Source organism: Malania oleifera, chromosome 1 (assembly GCF_029873635.1).
Source record: "Malania oleifera isolate guangnan ecotype guangnan chromosome 1, ASM2987363v1, whole genome shotgun sequence".
NCBI classification, from domain to species: Eukaryota; Viridiplantae; Streptophyta; class Magnoliopsida; order Santalales; family Ximeniaceae; genus Malania; species Malania oleifera.
In genome coordinates this window covers 77,523,213-77,531,426 of record NC_080417.1, presented here as the reverse complement: position 1 = coordinate 77,531,426, position 8,214 = coordinate 77,523,213, and the positions used below count along the sequence as shown (strand labels likewise).

At 38.2% G+C, this 8,214-nt stretch overlaps 1 pseudogene; it reads right to left on the bottom strand.

The window, feature by feature from the left end:
* Window positions 1-1,373: 1,373 nt before the first annotated feature.
* LOC131147424 (small nucleolar RNA R71) lies at window positions 1,374-1,473 on the bottom strand (annotated as a pseudogene).
* Between the last annotated feature and the right edge of the window lie 6,741 nt (window positions 1,474-8,214).

Below are 8,214 nucleotides of genomic sequence, written 5' to 3'. Positions count from 1 at the left end.
AGAGTCCCATCATCACCAACCCGAGTCCATACCAGAGACCGAGAGGCTCTGTTGTTCTTGTTTCCTCAAGCTCTGCTGCCTCGAATACTGATAATTTCTTTCTCTCTTCTTTCTTTTTTCTTTTCTTTCGTTATTAAGTTGTTTATTATTATTGTTCATTGGAAAATTGGATCTTGAATGTTATTTAATCTTTAGTGTCATTGTGTTTAATTAATTGTTTTCAAGTAAAGGTCAGGTTCGTTCTAAAATTAAATAAAAAATAAAAAAAAAGTGTTTTTGTTTTAAAGAATTTAAACTAGTTGTTCATCCGTGTTTGTGTAATTTCATTATTGCATGTTTTAATTACGCGTGTTTCCATTTTTGTTTGGTTATTAACGTAGGGTTTCCGGTCTTGTTATTTAGTTCAGTGCATGTAAGGATTAGGGTTTTAATTAATTAGTGTGTTTGTTTAAATTGTTAAAAGAAATCTCAAACCTTGAAAATCTTGAATCTAAACTGAGTTCAATACCATTTTTATTTTCGATTGGAAAAACGTGAAATTTGAAATTAAAATGCATTCTCTGAGGAGACAATCTAACCCTTGGGCTTAATATTACATAACGTAACTCCTATACTTGGGATAGCTCTCGAGCTGCTCATTTTTCGAGTGAGTCAAGTTTTTGGCGCCATTTCTAGGGATTGCCAGTTTTAATTTCAAATTTTGCGTTTTCCCAATTATTTTCTGATTTTTTTTCTTCAAATAAATTGAAAAATGAAAAAAAAATTGAAAATTTGAAAAAAAAAAAATTTGTTTGTTGCCGTGTTAGTGGATTTCTACTAGCCGTTGTGATGTTTGATGCCCTAGGTTCGAGATAGTTTGAATTGATTGTGTAGACTTTCGCTTAGCACCAGTAGGAATACACATAGCACCGAATCTGACTATTCATCTGTTAGTCCTGAGAGTGATTCTGAATTTGAGTTGAATAATCTATTTGGCCACTATTTCGACAAAGCTATGGCTGCATATACACCACGTACACTTGAAGATTTTCTACAACCTACACACACAACTACACCTTCATGCATTGTGTTGCCACAAAATGCACCAAATTTCACTCTTAAGCATGACATGTTATCTGTGATTCCCCAGTTTCACGGGATGGACTCTGAGAGTCCGTACCAACACTTGATAGATTTTGAGATGGTTTGCACCACTTTCATTAATAGGATTGGGACTGATGAATACATTAAACTACATTTGTTTCCCTTTTCTCTAAAAGACAAGGCAAAAATCTGGTTTAATTCTTTGCGCCCTAACTCTATTACTAGCTGGGCTGAAATGTAGCGTGAGTTCTTGCATAAGTTCTTTCCTTTTCATAGAACTCAGTACCTGCAGGAGCAGATACGTCAATTCATGCAAAAAGATGGTGAAACATTCTAGGCATGTTGAGAGAGATTCAAGGACTTGATAAACATATGTCCGCACCACGGTTTCGCATCCTGGAGGTTAGTGAACTATTTTTTTACTGCTTTAACCCCTGTGTGCAAACAATGTCCACATAACGCAAAATCAGCAGCGCTCAAGCACTTATAACCTAGGATGGCGAAATCATCCGAACCTCCCATGGAAAAATGATCAGCCAGGTCTATCATCCTAGCAGTATCAGCAAGTTCCTCAATTGTATGCACTGCCTCCGCAACAGACATATCAGCCAGTTGCCGCTCCTCCACCACATTATCAACTGCAATAGATTTCTCAGAGTTATGCACCACCGGAATTTCAACCAACTCTAGTTCCTATCCCAGCCAAGAAGTCTCTTGATGATAGCATGGCGCAAATGGCAAACATGTTTCAGCAATTCATGCAGATTCACGTCATGACCAACAATCAGAGTAGTCAATCATTCAGTGAATTGAAAGATGCCATGAATAAGATAAGTACACAGTTGAACATCATGGAAAAAGGGAAATTCCCTGCACAGTCTCAGCCAAATCCTCAGGTATATAGACAGCAACAGCAACCGGTGCACCATGTTTCAGGGGATACGTTTGAGTCAATAAAGGCAGTTATTACCTTACGAAGTGGAAAAGAAGTTGCATGTCCTGAAATGCCCACTGACCAACAAACAGCCGCACTGGTACTTGAGGTGACAGATGAGACAGATAAAGGAAAAGAATAATCAGATGATGCCAGCTTAAGTTTAACAAAGTCATATAATAAAGAGGACGAGCCAGTTAAGGAATACCAACCTGTGGTACCATACCCTCAGCGGTTGACATCTGGTCAAAAGAATAAGTATCATACAGAGATCCAAGAAATATTCAAATAGGTGAAAATCAATATTCGACTTTTAGAGGTCGTACAACAAATTCGAGCATATGCAAAATTTCTGAAAAACATATGCATAGTAAAGAGGAAATTAAATGTGAAGAAAAAGGCTTTCTTGACTGAGCAAGTCAGCGCGTTGATACTAAATCAGACTCCATAGAAACTTAGAGACTCTGGGTCTCCCACGATTTCGATCTTGATTGGTGAATCTCGCAACGGGAGAGCTTTACTTGACTTGGGGAGTAGTGTGAATCTGTTCCCATTCTCGATATATAAATAACTGGGTTTAGGTGAACTGAAGAAGAGCAATATGATGCTATAGTTAGAAGATAGATCCGTAAAAGCTCCACAAGGCATCATTGAGGATGTATTGATTCAAGGTGACATATTCTACTACCCAGTGGATTTTGTCGTTCTAAAAATGCAGCAGCCTGTGTCCACCATCTATCAGGCCCCTGTTATACTTGGTCGACCATTCCTTGCAACTTCTAATGCTTTAATCAACTGTTGAAGTGAAGTATTCAAGATTAATTTTAGGAACATGACACAGGAAATGAACGTGTTTAATAAAATGCCAACTGGGTGTGAGGAATTAGAGGTACACGCAGTAGACATGGTTGATGACTTGGATGCATTGGAGCTATTTTCAGCAATTGGTCTCGATGGTACATATGAAAATGAAGCCCGTGGACAACTTGAGGTAATTGATGAGCTTTCCACAAGGATAGATGAAATACCGAACCGTGATAAGCAATGGAGACCGCCAGAATTGACTATGTTAAACATCACCTATCCAACCACCGACATGTCATATGGCCCTCGAGTTGATGATATTGTGAACTACTTTGCTACTAATAGAACATTACTATAGGACAAGCGACAATTCTTTTTAGAAGTCAAAATTATATTTGAGACGATGGGTTGTCCTAACCGCAAAGCATGGCTCGAGGAATTGGATGATGCGCGCTGGGCTTACCGAGCTGCAATCAAAAGAATTTCAAGAATGACTCCATACAGGTTGATTTATGGTAAGGCATGTGATGTACCTGTTAAAATTTAGCATTACATATTTTGGATCATAAAATAGATTAACTTTTTACTTGATAATGCCATAGGGTTGAGAAAATTGTAGGTGCATGCGTCCACAAAATCTAAAAGGAAAGCCTATGACAAGGACCTCTTAGAGAAGAGGCAAATGAAGGTGCTGCATAAACTCAAGGAAAAACCACCCTTCCCAAGTCAGCAAGACTCTCTCTGTAACTCTAAATACCATCTGTTTCCATGGAAGCTGAGATCCTGTTGTGGCTCGTATATCATTGAACATGCTCGATCCCATGGCACAGTAGAATTGGTGGGTCCAATGAATGATAATAATGTCATAGTCAAGGAGCAACAGCTCAAGCCTCCCACGATTCCATTCGATCCTAATAAGGAGATCTTGCTTCTACAAGACCCTAGGGGAGTCCTTTGACCTTTCTATGTTACTACTTTCTTTTTCATTTTTTTTATTTTCTCTTTTCGTTTTATTTGTTTTATTCGTGTCTTTCCTTTTTCTTTCTTGTTGCATTAGTCGGTAGTAATTTCCCATTAGTTGTTCACTGTGCCCAATTTTTAATTCCCCTATGCTTTCGCATTGAGGACAATGTTCCACTTTAGTTGGGGGGGGGGGGGTAAGCATTCGCATGGGACACTGTGCGCGTACACGTACCGAGTTTTATATGGGTTTTATATTATCAAAAAACCAAAAAATAAAAAATAAAAAAGATCAAAAAAAGAAAGAGAGAAAGAACGAGGAGCACTGAGGAACTACACTGCATTATGTCATGCTTAACACTGACTCATACCTTTTACCTACTTGCATATAACTTAAGAAGGACACACTTGAGTCAATCATGCGTAGTTTCTCTTTATATGATTATTATGACTCCATGAAGAATTGATTGGTAGTACATTCGTGTTAATTTGGCTATATAATTTCTTATATCCACATGTATATCACGAGGCTAAATAAACACATACGCGTGATTCATTGCACTTAGGGTTACCTGTGAGCACTAAGAGAACACCCGTGACGACTATGACACCTTGTGAGATATCCTTGAGCTGCGTATCATCCTTTTGAGCGTTAATATTAAATCAGAGTTCATGGAACTCAATTCTCTTTTTCTGGATGATTCCTTTGTACACTAGTCTATGTTTTGATTTTCTAGCCTAGAGGTGAGACCTAATGGGGAGATAGAAACCTAGGTCTTGTAGCCTACTTAAAATGTGAAGGCTGAGCCACCCCTAGAGATAGACTTAGTTCATAGACCCCTATTCAAGTTCAATTCCCATTGATTGTTTGAAGATTACAAAAGAAGTGTTATGATTGTCTTAATTGATTAAGAGAAGACAGAAATTGAAGAATGAGAAAAAAAAAAAGAAAAAACAAGAAATACACATGCGCATGAGATGAAACCTAATGCTTGATCCACACAAATATCCCAAAAATTCAAGGACACTATACATATTTTCCACGTATAAAGATGCTTCAACCAGTTAATGTCTCATATGTATTCATGACAAGTTTGTGAATAAGTTGATCTATGGTGGTCTCGGTGTGACGTGGCGAGTAGGTGAGAAGATGCTAGGATGAAGGACCCGACACCTCATAAATAGGCTAGATCCTGCTCAAACTAGTCAACTCTGTATACCTACCGTTGTTCCCTTTAATATGTGGGATGTTTGATCGCGATACTCCTCACATATGATGAGTGAACCCATTTTCTTTGAGTGTTCTTGAGGGTATACCAGTTAGGCCAAGTCAAAGCAACCATTCTGTAGGTGTCCACTGGTATCGTAGGTGTACTGAGTCACACACATCATGCACACCTCAAGAGTTTATCTATTTATACTCGAACTTATGTGACTACATTAACTCTGAATGTGCCACTAATTAACTTCATGTGATTATAATGCTCTTAAATGACATATAAACGATGAAACTTGCATGAGTGACGTGCTTTGGAGTTGTATGTACTGAATATGAACCAGCCTGTGTGAAATTCAGTGGCATTCTTGTATGTGAAACGGTATGGTTGTGTTGCATGTGCGTTGATTTCATGTTCACCGGAGTTTGTAGTTGTAGGCACTACCCTGAAATTCATTCAAGTTATTTGCTAGAGACTAGAAAAACGTTACAGAGTCAAAAATGTTTGTAAGTACGATGGGCCCATCACACCCTGCTATAGACTGCCAGGTGGACGTCCACACTCTACTGAAAGCCATATCGACTATCCATCTCCCACCCCCTCGTGGGGTGGTTAGCACCAATTTGATCATAGATATCTTATTTATAAGCTACGGTACCATGCTCTTGAACTGAACTAAACTAACATCTGAGTTCTGATAACATATAATACATGATATTATAGCATTTTTCATCATTTCATAAATACGGCCTCGCGCCGAAAATCATTTCATAAATACAGTCTCGTGCCGAAATCATTCCATATATACGACCTCGTGCCGAAAATTTCATAAATAAGGCTTCGCATCGAAATCATTTCATAAATACGGCCTCGCACCAAAATCATTTCATATATATGGCCTCGCACCGAACATTTCATAAATACGACCTCACGCCGAAAATATTTCATAAATATATACAGCCTCGTGCCGAAATCATTTCATATATATCATTCTAAAAATAAATCAATTAGCATGTATTTTCAACATCATTTGTACTGTAACGTTTTAGATCCTAAAATCATGCTTCATTCGTAAGAAAGTCATATCGTAATACACTTCACGTAAAGTAATATTCATGCCACACATTTGCTGTATAAAGTCATACATTGTATTCTAAAAATCATAATTTCTGGCATCTCATACATATATATACATTTCAACATAATAGCAGTATTTTCCCAAATGCGCATTTCCTTTGTAATATACATATATAATACATGCTTTCCTGAAAATAAATTTACTCATCCATAGTAATAATTTGCATGGAAAATAACTGCTTTAGTTTATTCACTTACCTGGCTACTGAGAAAACCCCTATAAATTCTGGACTCACACCCGTAGGATTTCCTAATCAATATCCTGAAAATGAAAACTCCCAGTACTAAATTTTAGTATTTTCATGCGAATATCATTTCCTTAACTATAGTAGGACCAAATTCGGCATAAAAAGCCTTACCTCAACTCAGGGAGGATTTTCAATGGGGTTCCACCGATAATTCCGCAGATATGCAAAGAACTTCTCCAGGAGCATCGTGGTGGCCTCAGATCGTCAATCTGGCAAAAATCCAACCCGAAATCAAAGGGAGAAGAGGAGGGAGCCGAAGGGAGAGAGAGAGAGAGAGAGAAAGAGTGAGATTTTTCTAAATTTTGACATTTCAATTCGGGTTTTTGATATTTATAAGACTAGATTCGTCGATGAGACACGTCACCTCATCGATGAGTCCTATAGAAAGTTCGTCGACTAACTAGCACCTTCGTTGACGAATTTTAGACTTTCCCTAAAACCCTCTCTTGGTATCTTCTTGTCGATGAATCTTAACTTCATCGACGAGGTCCTTTTATACCCTTGTCAACGAATCCCCTGTGTTCGTCAACGAGGCTTGAATAATTTCCCTTCTTCTTTATTTAAATTACATTATTATTATTTGGGTCATTACATTCTCCCCTCCTTATAAAATTTTGTCCTCGAAATTTACTATCTGTATTTCCTTCTATCATCCCATAAAGGCAAAATGGTCTACTTATTTTGTTACCTACCCTTATTTATGGCGGAGGAATACCATGGTTACATTTCAAGTCCTGGGAGATTACATATACCAAAATAAAATTTCCTCCAAAACTAAAATACCTCTTACTACTAGAATATTACATGTACCTGCAAAAGAAACATTACATATTTACTCACATTTCTTAATCACATATGAACTTCTTGGAATAATTGCGGATATTTCTATCTGATCTGTTCCTCGAGTTCCCAAGAAGCCTCTTCTACTGCATGATTCCTCCATAGAACTTTTACCAAAGGAATCTTCTTATTACGTAGTTCCTGTTCCTTTCTGTCTAGAATCTGTACTGGTACCTCCTTATAGACTAGCGAATCACTAATCCCTAACTCACTATAGCTGATAATATGAGAAGGATCTAGGACGTATTTTATCAACATAGATACATGGAATACGTCATACATCCTGGATAGTGTAGGTGGCAAAGCTAGCCTATAGGCCACTGGCCCCACTTTCGGTAAAATCTCAAACGGACCAATAAACCTAGGGCTAAGTTTACCCTTCCTACCAAACCTGATAACTCCTTTTAACGGAGCTATCCTTAAAAATACATGATCACCCACATCGAACTCCAAATTCCTGTGGCGATTGTGGGCATAACTCTTTTGTCGACTCTGAGCTGCATTGATTCTATCCCTGATGAGCCGTATTTTATCGTACACCTATTGTACCAACTCTGGCCCCATAACTCACCGCTCACCCATCTCGTCCCAATACAAAGAAGATCAACCTCTCCTACTGTGCAGTGCTTCAAATGGTGCTATGCCAATACTAGACTGGTAACTGTTATTATATGCGAACTCTACCAGCGGCATGAACTGAGTCCAACTACTGCCAAAATTTAGAACACTTGCTCAGATCATATCTTCTAGTATCTATATCGTCCTCTCAATCTACCTATCTGACTAAGGATGGAATGTCATACTAAATGATAGCTGAGACCCTAAAGCATCCTGCAGGCTTCTCCAGAACCATAATGTGAAACGCGGGTCTCGATTTAACACTATGGATACTGGCACTCCATGAGAACGAACTATTTCCTGAACATAAATCTCTGCCAATCGGCTGACGGGATAGCTGATCTTGATAGAGAGGAAATGGGCGGACTTAGTC